General features: G+C 41.0%; 1 long non-coding RNA gene across 2 annotated transcripts; it reads left to right on the top strand.

Annotated features, from left to right (window-relative positions):
• Positions 1-4,446: 4,446 nt before the first annotated feature.
• LOC138242208 (uncharacterized) lies at positions 4,447-17,214 on the top strand. Of its 2 annotated transcripts, XR_011191466.1 has the most exons (6): positions 4,447-4,582; positions 4,924-5,271; positions 10,146-10,285; positions 13,207-13,317; positions 15,636-15,721; positions 16,634-17,214. It is a non-coding gene; the product is annotated as an uncharacterized lncRNA (long non-coding RNA). The 2 variants fall into 2 exon arrangements; XR_011191467.1 differs by lacking the exons at positions 4,447-4,582; positions 10,146-10,285; positions 13,207-13,317; positions 15,636-15,721; positions 16,634-17,214 and adding exons at positions 7,408-7,516; positions 7,902-7,987; positions 8,612-9,003 and having other exon boundaries at positions 4,601-5,271.
• Positions 17,215-17,879: the final 665 nt, after the last annotated feature.

Genomic DNA, 17,879 nt, shown 5'->3' with positions numbered 1-17,879 from the left:
TATTTCACTTCTTTGACTTGCATCAGAAATGGATGCCATTAGAGTGTATGATGTAGTACATTTAGTTTTTTTAATGTATTAAGTTTCACATTAAATAATAGCTCTTAAATTGAGCAAGATATGTGCACATGGACTGGTAACTAAATAAAAGGATAAGAATAACTATCAGGGGAGACAATTAAAACGGACCTGCCCCAATTTGTGGGGTACCTCAGAGATGTGAGTTTAAATCCTTGCTTTTCTTAATTTATATAACCACATTTTACTCGGGTTTACCTAACAGACCTGTCAGATTTTGTTTTTCAGGATTCCAAAATACAAGGAGTTGGGAACTACTGCAAACACTGTAGAACCCGGAAAGGCAAATGCAAATCAGAATAGAACTGGATACTCCTCAGAACCAGGCTCAGCTCATACAGGTCCAATAAAATGTGATAATAATAATAATTGCTTCCACTTATATAGCACTTTTCTGGACACCCCAGTTAAAGCGCTTTACAGGTAATGGGGACTCCCCCCAACCACCACCACTGTGCAGCATCCACCTGGATGATGTGCCGGCAGCCATAGTGCTCCATTACGCTCACCACACACCAGCTACTGGGGAGGAGAACAGAGTAATGAAGCCAATTCATAGATGGAGATTATTAGGAGGCCATGATTTGTACAGGCCAATGGGAAATTTGGGCAGGACGTGATGCAGACCAGTGTCAAGCAGCAGAAATACACATTATAAGATGGGTGACACAGGTCTTGTGGCTGTGAAAAGGAACATGAGTGATCAGGTAGCCTCATCGTTTTCCTCCCCCAGGAGAGAGGGGTGGTAGAAATGATAACAGAATGCTGGGATAGATAATGAACTGAGTCAAATTAAAATCAAGGAACGGTATTCTAACATTCTACTGAAATGTATTAATATTAAAATTAAATGCTGGATCCCCTCTAGGCTGCCAGTTCTAATTAACATCCATCCATTCATTTTCTTACTGCTTTATCCAGTACAGATGTGCAGGGTAAAAAGGAGCCTATCCCAACAAGCAACAGGCACAAGACAGGACACACCCTGTACAGGATGCTAGTCTACTGCAGGGCAGACGCAGACACTCACACCAGGCCCAGTTTTCCCAGAAGTCAATTAACCTGCCAGAAGCTCATTGCACTGCGGAAGAAAACTGGAGCACCCTGAGGAAACCCCACATGGACACAGGGAGAGTTTGCAAATTCCACACAGATAGCACCCCACATCTGGAATTGAACCCAGGGCCCCAGAGTTGTAAGACAGCAAAGCTAACCACTGCACCACCATGCCTCCCACATTTCAATTTCAATTGCAATAAAATTATTATTCCAAAAAACTACTATAGGAATCACGCGAGTACAGTGTCAGAAAATATGTTGCTGGCTTCAAGTCTGGGAGCTGAGCTTTTCAGCTTCATAGATGAAACTAAACTAACAGCCAAATGAACATTAATAAAATATTAACCATCGTATTTAAAGGAGCTTTCTAGCAACTTATGTTAATTATTTTTATTAGTATTTATCTCCATTTATTATTTACTGTGCACTTCTTGAATGCACAGTCGTAATCACTGTTTTTGTAACTTACAGCATTAAGTCACAGAACAACGTTCTTATATTACCAGTTCGGTCTTGCTGTCCAGTTTTCAGTCCTGTGTTGTCACTCAACAACACTAGACAGCCCTCTAGTGGCTTGAAGCTGTATGACAACTCTTTCAGATGAGATACCCGAGATGTAACCGGCAGAACCTCGGCAGAAAGAAAAAAAAAGCTGTCTGCTCATCAAAAAGATATCACATACACCGAGGAAAAAATAAATATATGTTATTTCATTTACATCTTATAGGAAATATCGGTGAAGGTAAACAATAATGTTAGGATATGTAGCTAAAAGTGTGCAATTTAAATCAAGGGATTTTAAATCCTCAGGAGATACCAACACTATTAACTCAAGCTGATGTCTTCTGAAAGACGCAAATTAAAAAGAGACAGAAACAGGCCAAAAGTGAAAAGCGCGTTTGAACCTAAGAGCGTGAGGCACAAGGCGATTGTGGGAGCAGGAAAAAAGATGGCCATGCTATTTCACCGATACTGACAGGGCTATCAAAACTCTGGAGTGACAATGCGCAATATTGAACTTTATCACACTTCTGTTTGTTCATTGATATACAATTGCGGCACAAATTATTTTCCATTATTTCTACAGTACTTTTGAAATGATTTTCATAGTGTACTTATACCCCTTAACAGACAAACTAAAAAAAAAATCTATACTTGTTTTATATATGTGGCATTATTTATAATCAAAACTGAGCAGAAACAGGCCGCAATGATGAACTTGTCAGGATCCACAGAGCCAGGTGGATTCTGCACATTGTTGGTGGTGGAGGGGAGTCCATTACCTGTAAAGCGTGTAATTATTATTCTTCCTTAATGGCAACCGAAGAATTCACCTCACAAACTGAACCTTTGAGCACACCCGTCTCTAGAGAGCGCTGTTTTTTTTTATCAGACGAATGGAGTGTTTCTAACTGCTGATATTAAACACCTACCACTCAATCAGAGAACTGTCTCCTCTTATCTGTTACTCTCAAACCACGGCTTTTCTCAAGACAGCTTTTCACGTAGACAGGAGAAGGTATTCATGTATCAATTGTATGAAGACCCCAGTTTCAGGGATTGGATTGAATTTGTGTTTCAGATATCACAGGGGCATGGTCAAAATGTCGCAGTGATAAAAAAAAAAACAACACATCAAATGCTTGTGTATTTGTAACATTTTCTGCTTGATTTCATCATGAATTGAATGCAAAGGGTTTGCTGCTACTAACACGTGTTACCTAAGATGTAACCAGCAGAAATAACAGCTGGGGTGGAGTCTCTGACACATTGTCATTCTAGTATATGTCTGCTCATCATAAAGATTCAGGTGGGTAGCTGCGTCAGCATGCGTAGGCTGCAAAGGAACAAGTTATAGGTTTATTCCATGCTGAAAAAAAGAAGAAAGAGAACACAACGCTTCGGCCGTGGAGCCTTCTTCAGGTGTGAGAGAGACAGGGCAGTAGACAAAGGTAAAGTAGTGGGAGAACAAAGGTTGGGAGGGAGGAGGAGTGAGAGGCGGGAGCAGGGGACAGAAAGAGAGGCCAATCAAGAGGTGTGAAGTCAGAATGGGTGCAGAGAGGTGTGAAATGAAACTTCCAATGAATGGAGAAAATTTAAAAGAACAGTAGTCTGTCGTTAAGGGAAGGGAGAATGTGTGATCCTAGCTGCAGAATAATTTTAGTTTCGGCCGAAACGTTGTGTTCTCTTTCTTCTTTTTTTTCAGCATGGAATAAACCTATAACTTGTTCCTCATCATAAAGATATCACATATCTAGAGCAAAATGGACATTTACATGAGACTGTTTACTTCTTGCAGACAATGTGGGAAAGGAATTAAAAAGGCGCCCCAAACGTTATGATATATAGTTAACAGCGTATATTCTAAAACAAGGGATGTTATGTTAATATTGTATAATACACTGGTTAGGGGTCATTTAGAATAGTGCAAGCAGATGGCTGTGTCACCATGCGTAGGCTGCAAAGGAGCAAGTACAGGTTTATTCATGGCTGGAAAGAAAAGAAAAGAAACACGTTTCGGCTGTGGAGGACACGCCCGAAGAAGGCTCCACAGTCAAAATGTTGTGTTTTTTTTCTTCTCTTTTCAGCACGGAATAAACCTTTTCCTTTTCTGATTCAGAACAGTGCACGATTTTGAGACACCAAGTAATAAAAAACATTGCTGCTCTGGAATCAGTCCAGAGAAGAGCAGTAGATACTCTCCTGGGCTCAGAAGAATCAGAAAGTCTCTTCCTGACAGACTGAAGGATCAAGACTCAATTCCTGAGGGAGAGGCAGGGATTCCTGGTCTGGTAGGATTCTTCAAGCACACCTAACAGAACAGAACTACTCATTTATACCAGAGGTGTCCAGCTCAGTTTGTTGAGGGCCTTGTGTCTGGTGGTTTTTGATCCAACCTGAGTAGTCCACTAAGCAATTAACCTAATTAATTTCTTTATCAGACATAAACATATTTTACACATAAACATAAACATTTTTTCTAAAAATACAACTCAGTAGAGTACAGTTTGTTATAAAACACCTTCAGGTCTCGTTAGATTATTCTGTTAATGAAATAATTACAGCAGTCATGTAACAGAGTTCAAATAAAATAAAAACTTCAGGACACTAGGTCATCCAGAAGTTCAGTTTGTCACACACTCGTTATACTTTGAGATCTGAGTTTCCGTCAGTGGGAGAAATGCTTGTATATTAAGTATCTCCAATGGAGAAGTCCTGATCTGAACAAGAGCAGAGCCTGTGTGCTCACTGCCAGAGCAGAAGTGTGTCGACAGTTTGTTTAAACTTCCTTTGCCCATTTCACAGAAAGGCAATTTCTACTACAGGCGGAGTCAGTACCGATCAGCACGGAGAGGAGTGCTCTCTTGACACACAGAAAGCAGACGTCATTTAAAAATGTTTACTAATCCCTGCAAGAAGATGAAAATTAGTCTGGTCTTCACAAGTGAGTATGGGGGAAAAATCTTTACTGGGCTTCACTCATTTCTGCTGCAGAGAGAAGGAAGGAGATCTGCCATGTACACACAGCAAGGGGTGCTCTTTCTGACCCTTGCATAATAAAAACTGAATTATGTTGTGCAAGGAAAAAGCAGGGTGTTACTAAAGGTTTTGTAAAACAAGTAGTGTAGAGAGTTAGGTGTTTACAAAAAAAAAGACTACAGAACCTACAAATCAATTTTTACATTTCATTTCTGATTTCCAGAAGTGTAAACATTGATCTTTGTCTTTTTAAGAAATGTTTTGTTTGACAACTTGGAAAATGAAACGGTTTGATTTCGGTTGCAGGTTTGTTTTTTTGCAGCTTGTTTGTTAACTGTGTGTCACTGACTCCTCACACTGGGGAGACTGTGACTCTCCAGTGTCCTTTCAAAGGGATTCACACCTACTGGCTCAGACAGCAACCAGACCAGTCCCCACTGGTCATACTGCAGATTCTGAGACCTGAATCTCAAACAGTCATCTACTACAACGGGTTTGGGACACGACATTCACTGAGGCCAGACAGCAGCCTGTCCATCCATAATGTCTCCCATGAGGACTCAGGAATGTACTACTGTGCTAGGAGAGAGATCGACGCTCCAAACAGAGCTCTTGTGATCAGCAACAGCACCACACTGAGTATCAGTAGTACCGGTAAGATCACCCTCTGTCTTCTCACAAAACTTTAATCAGTTAGGGATTATATTTACAGTATGTGTAATTAAAGCCTCAGTTGGATTAATAATTCAACTTCTGAATTAATCATGTAAAATAAGAGACATTTCATAATTCGTAATTCATAAAAAAGATGGTACTATACTATATAAGATACTATATTTAACTAGTTTGCTTTGTAACTTTTTTAACAAAATAATTTTTAACAGAAAACAAAAGTTGTATTTTTAAATCCAAACAATAAAGATCATTTCCCTTTTTTCGGAAAATTTGACGTCTTTAATTTAAAATGAGCATATTTCTGTTTGATATTTTTTCTAAATGTCCGGATAAATTAGTTATCAAAGGTTTCCAAAGACTGCATCACTGCTGTAGTGATGTCCTACAGGACTGTACTATGTCTTCTGTACAGAGTACAGATAGAAACATCTGTACAGACAAATTGTGATAGAAACAAAAGTAAAACATTTGTTTTCTGCAGTCCTCTAGTTTTATATGCACAGAATAATCTGTAAATAACTATGTTATTGATTAATTGAAATTCCAAGATAGCAAAAAAAAACCCAAAAGTGATTATTTTCCCCCTTTTTGATGCCAGCCTTATACTTAACACACCACTACAGGCCCACAGATATTTTGTGTTGGTGCAGGCTATAGAGGCTGATTTGAATGATTCTTTAAACAAGCTTCATTATACCTATTAATTTCAGAGTATTCTGCAAACAGAAGATCTCTTCCTTGATGTGAGATTTTTAGAATGTTTTACAGCACATCCCTAAGAATGCATAACATCCCCAAATCTTGCACAACTTGTTACGATATAAAGGACAGGTCATTTGTTATGCAAATCAAACAACCAAAAGAAGAAGTATTTGATGGAAAAAAGGATGAAACCTTTTAAAACAAATATTTCTTCATAGACTATGGATACATTCATGTCTGGTATGTCTGTGTATGAGACAGACCTGAAAAGACGATCTTATGTTTTCAGATGTTCTGGATTACAGATAATGAGCATTTCTTTTTGCACAGTGCATTAAATCTAACTTAATTTCACACTTAATTTTGAGTTAATTTCTTTGCTGAGGTATTAATCCAGTTGTGGTACAAAGCAGATGAAAGAAAAGCAGAAAGAATTTGAAATGTCACTGTTCAACAACAGGCAACAAGATCACTACAGCTGGTACTGTATATATCTTAAATGAAGGGTTTCTCTCTGGGCCTTGAAATAGCACCAGAATACTGAAACATAGTGATGTGAGTATCTGTGGTAATAACACTATTTTAATTAATCTCAATTTAATTAATCTTAGGGAAACATTAATTTAACTGAAATCTAAGCAAAATTTAGAAGTGAAGGATACATTACACAGATATAAAAGATTCAAATCTCTCATGAAAGTCATTCAAATACAAATTTGAGTAATAAAAATAACTGTTTTTCAGTTTTGAATGTAATTTCTAAAAATATTATCTAGATTTCTTATTCTTTCACCTTGACACCTTCCCTGCTGCTCTGATCTTTTCCTTGTGCCTAATTAACAGTCTAAATCTTTGATTTAAATCAGTCAAAGATTTAGACTGTCTAAATCTTTGGTTTTAGTTTCAAAACCTCTAACTCTGCAGGAAATCAGTTTGATTTCAGATCATCAGTCTGTGAAAGGGAGACAGTAAAGTTCATGCTCGACAGGCCTTAGTATTCAACTATTTTTTTTAACGCTTTTATTTTTTAAATTAATTATGTTAATTCAGCTCTGATTTTAGACAGAAAACGGTGTTAAAGTTTGAAATCTAGTAGCCAAAAAACATTTTGCTTTAAAAAGAAATTCTTGCACTTAGGTGTACTCTGTCTCTCTGCCATGCTGGTTAAAAACATGTCCTCTAAAGCAACTGTTGTAGACCTTCAGTCCATTTGTGTGTCTACAAAATTATTGTGAAACTATTCTCTCTCTCTGGCTTGATGGTTTAAACCTCTGGAATTCCTCTCAGATGACTGGTAGATTATCTTTCTGTCCCTCAGTCTGATTGTCTAAAATCTTACAGAGTCACTTCAGTCTCTCCCATTTCCACTGTCCACTGTACTGGTCAGCACAGATCCTGTCCCTGTGTCCTCAGGCAGTGCAGCTGTGGTCCAGCCCTGCTGTCAGTGTCCAGTCCTGTGGGCAGTGCTGGGAGTCCTCTGTGCTGCTGCTCTGCAGTGTGGCTGCTGCTGTGAGGGGGAGAGGTGGGTACAGTCCTGGGGTCACTCTATGAGCAGAGAGTTGGTACAGTCCTGTGGTGGCTCTATGAGGGGGAGAGGTGGTGCAGTCCTGGGGTCACTCTGTGAGGGGAGAGGTGGTACAGTCCTGGGGTCACTCTGTGCGGGGGAAAGGTGGGTACAGTCTTGGGGTCACTCTGTGAGGGGAGAGGTGGTACAGTCCTGGGGTCACTCTGTAAGGGGAGAGGTGGTACAGTCCTGGGGTCACTCTGTAAGGGGAGAGGTGGTACAGTCCTGGGGTCACTCTGTGTGGGGAGAGGTGGTACAGTCCTGGGGTCACAGTCCTGCAGAGAGACTGGAGGGCAGCCTGTGCAGCAGAACTGATGGGGGTTCATCTGCTCCTCTGTTACAGGGGGGAGATCGCAGCTCCAGCAGCACCCTGAGACTCGGGTGCGAAAGGAGAGCAGAGTGGCTGTGGGGGCTGAAGGACACTATCAGGTGAGCAGTGGGGATCAGTCCTCACACACTGCCTGTGGCTCTGGGCTGCCAGGCTGAGTGGGGTCTGGGCTTGCAGATTATTAGACTGATGTAAACTCCTTCATTCTAAATTCATATCTTGTACATGTGTTTTTGTTAGGTTCATATAACAGGCTCTTAAATGAATGCATGCCGTATTTAATTTAAAAAAGCTTGTTTCATACGCAACGTATTTTCAGAAAAGTAACTTTATTTCATATGTAATGTCATGTTTGTACTACTTTTAGTATAGCCTTAAAGTGATGTTATACTGTTCTTTAAGATAGAAATTAACATTTTTACACAATGTTTAGTAGCTTGCTTATGTAACGAACACCCCACTGCGTATAACAGGGATCTCATCCGTCAGGGCTGTGGGAGTTCTCCTTTAGCTCAGCTGACAAGTTCCCTGTTGCGTGATGCCAGAGACCGTGTTCACGCCCAGGCAGTGAGGGACGAACTGGCAGGGCAGGTGTGGCAAGGGTGGAAACGACAAGAATCGTTACACTTACTTGCTTGCTTGATGAATCAGTGTGTTAGCCCTTCCCCTCAGTGTCCTCTCAGCCCCTGTGTGACAGCAGCACTGACCTCTGACCTGTGTTGCAGGAGCTCTCTCACAGGGACACTGCAGTGTATGAGCTCTGTGGGACTCAGCATCAGCACAGGACACAGTAGAGCAGAGCTGCCACTCTGGAGCTGCACAGCAGGAGGACACAGCTGGAAGAAGAGAAGAAGATACAGAAGCGCAGAGGAGATGTTCTTGCTGTGTAGCACTCTGAGAACGCAGCAGAAACAGGGCCGCACTAATGATCTTATTCGGTTATACTGATCTACAGTCTACAGAGCTGTTCAGATTCCTCCTTAATTGACGCTGCAGAAAATTTAAGTCAGAAATTGAGCCATTGATTCCACCTGTCAACAGAAGGCGCTGCTTCTTTCTTTTATGAGATGACTGGAGTGTTTTTAACAGTGGACATTAAACACCCAGTTATCAACCACGACACTGTCTCCTCTCATCTGTGACGCTCAAACCACTGTCTCTGTGCTTTTCTCAAGACAGCTTTTCATGTAGACAGGAGAAGTGATTCAAACTGAATGTAGACCCAGTTTTAGGGACCGGATTGAATTTGTGTTTTATATTTCACAAGGTCATGGTCACAGTGTTGCAATAAAAGCTGATCAGATACTTGTGTATCTGCAATCATTATTTGAATGTGAAGGGATTGCAGATACTAACAGATTCATAACCTGAAATGTAATATTCCGAAAGAAAATAAAGCTCTTTTGTAAGAGAGTGTCTGATACCTCGTCTTTCCAGTATGTGTCTGCTCACCATAAAGATATCACATATCGGGAGGAAGGAAGAAATATCCGTGAAATCACTTACATCTTATAGACAATGTAGGGAAGCAATTAAAGAGGCAACCCAAAACTTATGATATATAGTTAACAGTGTACAATTGAAATCAAGGGATGTTATGTTAATATTGTATAATACACCAGTTCGGGGTCATTCAGTATATTGTTCAATTATGTCAAGTAATTGAAATAACATTGCTGCTCTAGAATCAGTCCAGAGAAGAGCAGCAGATCCACTCCTGGGCTCAGAAGTATGAGGATCTGGATCCTTTTTGTCTTGAACAGAGAGGATTATGTGGAATGGTCAGTGATTCCTGGTCTGGAAGGATTCTTCAAGCACACCCAACAGAACAGAACTACTCATTTATACCAGCTAAGTTCGTTGAGTGCCTGGTATCTGGTGGTTTTTGTTTCAACCTGAGTAGTCCATTAAGCAATTAACCTAATTCAGTAAAAGTGCAGTTATTTGTTCTAAAACATCTTCACACCTGGTTATATTAGAATGCAAATGAAATAATTACAGTAGTCATGTAACAGAACTTAAATGATACAAAAACTTGAAGACTCTAGATCATCCAGATGCTCAGTTCATGATACATGCTTTATACTCGGAGATGCAATCATACAGACCTGAGTGTCCATCAGTGAGAGAAATGCTTGTATATAAGGTAACTCCAATGGAGATGTCCTGATCTGAACAAGAGCAGAGCCTGTGTGCTCAATGCCAGAGCAGAAGAATGTCGGACACAGCGTGTCTAAACTTCCTCTGCTGGTTTCACAGAAAGGCGGTTTCTACTGCAGGCAGAGTCAGTACCGATCAGCACTGAGAGGAGTGATCTCTTGACACTCTGAAAGCAGACATGATTCAAACAGAGAAGATGAAAAACTGCAAGAAGATGAAAACTGGTCTTTACCTCGCGCGTGAGTATGGGGAGAAAATCCTGAAGATATTGAAGAAGGAAAAAGCATGGTGTTATTGAAGGATTTGTAAAACAAGTAGTTTAGAGAGTTAGGTGTTTAACAATTTTTAAAAGACTGCAAATCCTCAAATCCATTTTTACATTACATTCCTCATCTCCAGATGTATAAATATTGATCTTTGTCATTTAAAAAAAAAGTTTTGTTTGACAAGTTGGAAAATGAAACGATTTAATTTTGGTTGCAGGTTTGTTTTTCTGCAGCCTGTTTGTTAACTGTGTGTCACTGACTCCTCACACTGGGGAGACTGTGACTCTCCAGTGTCCTTTCAAAGGGATTCACACGTACTGGTATAGACAGCAGCCAGACCAGTCCCCACTGGTCATACTGCAGACTGTGAGACCCAAATATCACATGGCCCTCTACTACAATGGGTTTGGGAGACGACATTTGCTGGGACCAAGCAGCAGCCTGTCCATCCATAATGTTTCCCATGAGGACTCAGGAATATACTACTGCGCTAGGAGAGAGAATGATGCTCAGAACGACGCTCTTATGTTTAGCAATGGCACCATGTTGAGGATCAACAGTACTGGAAAGACAACTCTTTCACTTCAAACTGACACTGGACTTGAATCAGTTAGGACTCATATTTACTGTATGTGTAATTACAACTAAACTTAAAAAGCTTTCTGTGTTAATCATGTAAAATAAGAGACAATTCAGAATTCAAAACATAAAAACATGGCTGTGAATTTTTCCAGTCGTTTTTTTTAAAAAAAAACAGAATACATTGTTTTGTTGATTTCAAAACAATTTTTCAATTGTGTTACAGGTGAACTCATTCTGACAATCAATGGTACTGGTAACCTCATTCATTACTTTCTCACTAGCACTGTACTTTACCAGTTTGCTTTGTATTGTATATAAAAATCTTAATTAAAAATCATTTTTAACAGAAAAAATAAGTAGCATTTTTAAATCCAAATGACTGGGTTTATTTCCAAACATTTACATTTCTTTAAATAAATATGCTTATTTTCCTTTGATATTGTTCTAAATGTCCAGACAAATTGGTTATCCAAGATTTCTGAAGACTGCATCCTTCCTGTAGTTTTAAAAGATTCTGTCTTCTCTTCAGGTCCTGACAAAACTGATCAAAATAAAGGTAAAGGTGTTGTTTTCTTAAGGTCCTCCACTTATATGTACAGAACAATTAGTAAATAACTATTTTATTATTTTACTGAATTTTCCTCAATGATAAAAAACAACTAAGTAATTACTTTTTCACTTTTAGATGTCAGCTGTATACAAGCACACCAGTATAGGCTGGCAGGCAATAGAGACTGGTTTCAATATCTTTTCAAATAGCTGTAGTTTTAAAAGATTCTGTCTTCTCTATAGGTCCTGACAGAACTGATCAAAATAAAGGTAAAAGTTTTGTTTTCTTCAGTCCTCCAGTTATATATACACAGAACAATTACTAAATAACAATTTTCTTATTTTATTGGATTTTCCTCATAGATAAAAAACAAACTAATTATTTTTTTCACTTTTAGATGTCAGCTGTATACTAAGCACTCAAGTATAGGCTGGCAGGCTGTAGAGGCTGGTTTCAATATTCTTTCAAACAGCCTTCATTATAATTAATTTCAGAGAGGACCTGTAAGCAGAAGTTCTGTTCTTTGCTGTGAGAGTCTAAGAGTGTTCTATATCTCTAAGAACACAGAATATCCCCAAATCTAGCAAAACCTGTAATACATAAAGACAGATCATTTGTTATGCAAGTTGAACAATCAAAAGCAGATGTACAGTATTTGATTGAAATAGGATGACATCTTTAAACAAATAATTCTTCTTAGAATATGAATGCTTTCATGTCTTGTGTGTATGTGCATAAGACAACCCTGAAAAGACAATCTTATGCCTTCAAGAAAATTTCAGAATAAGAAGATTTGGTTTTGCCCAGCACAGTAAGTGTCTTAGTTTCAAATTCATTTCTTCACTGAGGCATTGATCCAGTTGATCCAGTTGTGATACAAAGCTGACGAAAAAAAAGGCAGAAAGAATTTGGAACTTTGAAACACTGTTCGACAACAGGCAACAAGATCACAAAGGCTGATGCAGTATATATCTTAAAATGAAGGGTTTCTCTCTGGTCCTTGAAACAGCCTCAGAATACTGATACATGCTGATATCACTATCCCCACTTAATTAATCTTTATTTAATTAAGGCCCAGGAAACATTAATTTTACTGAAATTTAAGTAAATGTCAGAAGTGAACGAAACATTACACAGATTAAAAAGATATAAAAATATAAAGTCTCTTATTAAAGACATAAAACACTGCACATTTATTTTAAGTAACTATTATATGTTTGAGAATGTAATTTCTAAAAATATTATCTGGATTTCTTATTTTTTCACTGTCACACCTTCCCTGCTCTGATTTTTTTGTGCCTAATTAGCAGTCTAAATCTTTTATTTTATCTTCAAAACCTCTAACTCTCAGGAAATCAGTTTCCAGACCATCTGAGATAGAAGACACTAATGTTTGTGTTTGACAGGACGTAGGATTTAATTTTTTTTTTGCTATAAATGATAACTATAATTTTTGCAAGTTAATTTGGACATTTTAAACCCACTGGTCTTTGCTACACAGCCTACTCTATCTGTGATTTTTGAAAGAAAAATGTTAAAATCTTCAAATCTAGTACCAAAAATATTTTAAAATAAAATTATTGTGAAAATATTCATTCTGTCTTGATGGTTAAAACGTCTGGTATTTGTTTCAGATGACTGTTAGATTATCTTTCTGTCCCTCAGTCTGTCTGTCTAAAATCGTCCGATGTCTCTTCAGTCTCTCCCATTCCCACTGTCCACTGTACTGGTCAGCACAGATCCTGGCCCTGTCTGTCCTCAGGCAGTGCAGCTGTGGTCCAGCCCTGCTGTCAGTGTCCAGTCCTGTGGGCAGTGCTGGGAGTCCTCTCTGTGCTCCTGCACTGCAGTGTGGCCGCTGCTGTGAGGGGGAGAGGTGGTACAGTCCTGGGGTCACTCTGTGAGGGGAGTGGTGGTACAGTCCTGGGGTCACTCAGTTAGGGGAGAGGTGGTACAGTCCTGGGGTCACTCTGTGAGCGGAGAGGTGGTACAGTCCTGGGGTCACTCTGTGAGGGAGATCTGAGGGACACCAGCACCCATGGCGGGTACTGTGTCCTTCTATCCAATCTGGTTAGTGCCAGCCTCAGCAGGATGAACTGATAGTTTAGCACTGTTTCCACTCTCAGGTGTTGCATAGTCTTGCCCCACACCACCTTGTGAAGGGGCAGCTCCAGAACGCATGCTCCTGCGTCTCCTCCATGAAACATGTGTCCCGGGGGCAATGTGGATTCCTGATGATTGAGTGCATGTAAAGGACCTCTCTGGTCGCCAGCCTCTGGTGCACGGCCATCCATCAGGTCCTTTAGTTTGTTGTCCAGTTCCATTGACAGCATCCTTTTCCAGATTTCTCTGGGAACCCGCAGCGTTTCTCCAGTGACCTGTTGCTCTTTCACCTCTTTGTACAGGGCCCTGTGGTCGGTACAGAGCTCTGGCTGTCTCGTAGGCTTCTGTCACTGGCTCCAGTTGACAGCATGGGTTTAGGTTTTTGGTTGCTTTTCTGCTTTTGGTCCAGTGTTTGACCACTGGATTAGGGGCCTCATCAGGATGGAGAACCATAGCCTGACGATGAACTGGTACTTGAGGCTTATCGAGTCCTGCAGCTCCTGACTGAGGCTGCATAATCAGATGCAGTGGAGGTGCAATGTGGCATGTCCCTCCCCCTTTCCTCAACCGCCTGACACATCCTGTTTCTCGGTACTCGGTACATCTACCTCTCCAGATGGACTTTAAGAGCATTCCATTCAGCACTAATCTGAACCTGGCCTGCAGTGGGTACTCCTGAGCAGGAGCTGGCCAGGTCAGTGAGCATTTCCTTCCGTTCCAAGGGTTCCGTCAGAACGTAGATGTTAATCACTCTCAGCTTCTGGCCTCTCCAGTCGATGTCTGCGACCACCACACCACGGAGAACGTGACGCTCAGCTTCATGTCTCGATGTCCCAGGAAGATTCCCACTCCAGAAGAGCGTACTCCTCCTACACTCCAGCCTACACTCCCGCTTGTCACCTGCATCCCACAGGTGGACTTCCTGTAAGAAACATACTGAGAGCAGCACAGAGGCCAAGTAGTACAAAACTTCTTGTCTTTTCACTCTGTCTCTTAGCCCCCTGACATTAGTACACATGAATGTTAATTTCACTGGCATGGTGGAGTTTTAAAAGGCTTTGCCAGTATTGCTTATAGCTTACCCGGACAGCAGTGATAGATTAAAGTCTTAAACTTGCCTTAAATGTAACGTCTGTCATTTGGAGACTGGGCACACTGGGCTCCCTCCTGGTCTTGCTGAGGGTTAGAAAGGGACGTCTCTGGCTGGGCCTACTCCTTCCTCCAATTTGTTCTCACAGGGGGTCTCACAGTTCTCCCCATCTGTGTTGAGTGGGCTATCGGCAGCTCTTTCGCGGAGGATTTTCAACCCGTTGCTCCTCTGGGGCTCCTCGTCTCCTTTGTCCTGAGCCCTAGAGGAGGGTGCCCCTGTCTCCCGCAGGATTTTGAAATGGTTCTCTTTCAGGGGATTTTTCTTTTTCCCCTCGGACAGTGGGTCTGCTCTGCTCTGCCGGATAAGCCCCCAAATGTCTTTGTTATTTTAATGTCAACAAGCCAGTTCTATTGATGCTTCACTTTTATTCACACAGTGCGCTGACAATTCATTCAGGGCGACTTACAATTATCAAAACATAATTAGACTTTGTAGTTACAACAGCCTCCATCCTGTATTTGCAGGTCTCAAGCCAGAAGTTTTAGAACAAAGCTGCTTTTTTTAAACAAGCAATAACCACTGAGCAGGCCTTCTACCTGCGGTTTCCACCAGCCTGCTTCTCTCTTCAGTCACATGGTAGCGCCGTGTGGTTTCTCCTGCTGCCTGTTTCTTCACTGTGTGGCTATTTGTGAGCTGCTGATAGAGCGTCAGCACTGGGCCCCAGCAGGGCAGCTGAGCAGAGTGACCAGAGAGGAGGCTGCTGGCTGTCACAGTCCTGAGGTCACTCTGTGAGAGGAGAGGTGGTACAGTCCTGAGGTCACTCTGTGAGAGGAGAGGTGGTACAGTCCTGGGGTCACTCTGTAAGGGGAGAGGTGGTACAGTCCTGGGGTCACTCTGTGTGGGGAGAGGTGGTACAGTCCTGGGGTCACAGTCCTGCAGAGAGACTGGAGGACAGCCTGTGCAGCAGGCCTGATGGGGGTTCATCTGCTCCTCTGTTACAGGGGGGAGATCCCAGCTCCAGCAGCACCCTGAGACTCAGGTGCGAAAGGAGAGCAGAGAGGCTGTGGGGGCTGAAGGAGACTATCAGGTGAGCAGTGGGGATCAGTCCTCACACACTGCCTGTGTCTCTGGGCTGCCAGGCTGAGTGGGGTCTGGGCTTGCATATTATTAGTCTGATGGAAATTGCTTCGTTTTAAATTTATATCTTGTACATGTGTTTTTGTTAGATTCGCATAACATGTTCTTAAATGAATGCATGTCGTGTTTAATTAAAAAAAATATTTTCAGAAAAGTAATTTTATTTCATATGTAACGTCATGTTTCTACTGCTTTTATAATATGGCCTTATAGTGACATTATACTGTTCTTTAAGATAGAGATTAGCATTTTTACACAATGAATTCAGTTTAATAGCTTTATCACTTGCTTGCTTGATGAATCAGTGTGTTAGCCCATCGCCCTCAGTGTCCTGTGTGACAGTGACCTCTTACCCGTGTTGCAAGAGCTCTCTCACAGGGACACTGCAGTGTATGAGGTCTGTGGGACTCAGCATCAGCACAGGACACAGTAGAGCAGAGCTGCCACTCTGGAGCTGCACAGCAGGAGGACACAGCTGGAAGAAGAGAAGAAGAGACAGAAGCACAGAGGAGATGGTCTTGCTGTGTAGCACAAGACAGATTCAAGTCACTGTGTTTTATTTTTTCATTGTTGTATGCATGCTCTTAAACATTCCTCATTAAGAATCTACTGCATTTCCCTTTTCACCAAACTCATTTGCAAATGTTGCCATCATCTCTCTGTCAGAAATAATAACTTCTATATGAAACACAGGAAACTGCACAATTTGGCCCCAGCCTTACTCTCTGACCTGCGGTTCCATAGAGAAGAGGACTCAGTGTGTGATACACATCGCCTTTGTGCTGCCAGTGCTTGTGCTGTTCCTACAATGATCAATACAGAGCTCCATCAGTGTGTAATCAGTGTCTAATCTCTGCTACAGGAGACTTGGCTGCTCTACAGCAATCCAGAACTCTACAATCCCTCTGAAAGTCAACACAGGGGGTTCAGAGTCTCCCACAACAGCACAGGACACACAGGAATCAGAGGGGAAGTGTGAGGTTGAGTGAATACGCAGAGGAGGGAGTCCTCAGGAGGGAAGGATTTGGACTGAGCGGACTATGTGATCCTAATGACTGGTACTGTGTGTACCCAGCAGGCACTTGGGTCTCTGCTGAATTCTGGGAACTGGCTGTCTCTTGTCTACCAGCTTTTTCCTGCACTGCACTTCCTCCTACAGTGACTGTGACTGAATGTGAAATAGATCCTTCTGCTCCAGGTAGTCTCCTGTCTGAACTGCAGCAGCCCGGACTGCATGGAAGACTCTGGAATCTTTCTCTTTTACACAGTTCACAACAATGGAAAATGTGTCTGTGTTCCGTGTAATTTCAATATCGGTCTTCTCATCACATGTCTCAGCAATGTAAAGAATTTGACTTTAAAACTTTAAAAAAGCTATGTACTGTACAAGGCTCAGCCTTGTACATTTTTCATCTTGGTAATAAATACTGTACCCTCAATGTAGTTTGGTTTTGTTTCCTTCATTTAAAGAGTTGCAACAAGAAGTTGCACAGAGAACAGCAATGGACCTCAGTCCATACTGCAGCTTTCCAAGATAAATTTAAAAATACTGCTGTATTTAAAATCAAAAGATAAGGTAGAGTGTTTAGTGCTCTCTTCCTGTTCCTGATCAAAAAGGTTAAAAAAATGAAAATATTGCTCAAGAAAAACTGTAGGCTTTAACATTTGATATGATTCACCCATCATGAAGAGGCCAGATCTCACAATGTCTGTGTGGTCAGAGTGAAGGCCGCTCTGTGACGAGGAGCTGTTGATCTTCCCCTCTGTCGCTCCTGAGGTGAGGTGATATCAGTAGCCCTGTACTGATCTCTGCTGAGGGAGAGAACCTGCTTATCGGCTGAGCAGCTATACAGTAATTATTCACATAGAGAGTCACTACAGGAGCAATGGAAAGTCTAAAGAGTTTGGGCCTGACGTTAGTGTGTGAGTAGTAATTCATAATTATAAACAATAATTCATATTTAAAATTAATAATTTTAAAGAATGTATCAATCATTATTAATAAAATCTTAATGACGATCAAAATGTTCAAGAATAAAGACTTTTAAGAGTGTATTAATGGAACACAAGAGCTGACAACAATAATTACTCTATCTAAATAAAAATAT

The sequence above is a fragment of the Lepisosteus oculatus genome, chromosome 13 (assembly GCF_040954835.1).
Source record: "Lepisosteus oculatus isolate fLepOcu1 chromosome 13, fLepOcu1.hap2, whole genome shotgun sequence".
NCBI lineage: Eukaryota > Metazoa > Chordata > Actinopteri > Semionotiformes > Lepisosteidae > Lepisosteus > Lepisosteus oculatus.
Note: the sequence above shows the minus strand (reverse complement) of the source record. Positions and strands in the feature narration are given on the sequence as shown.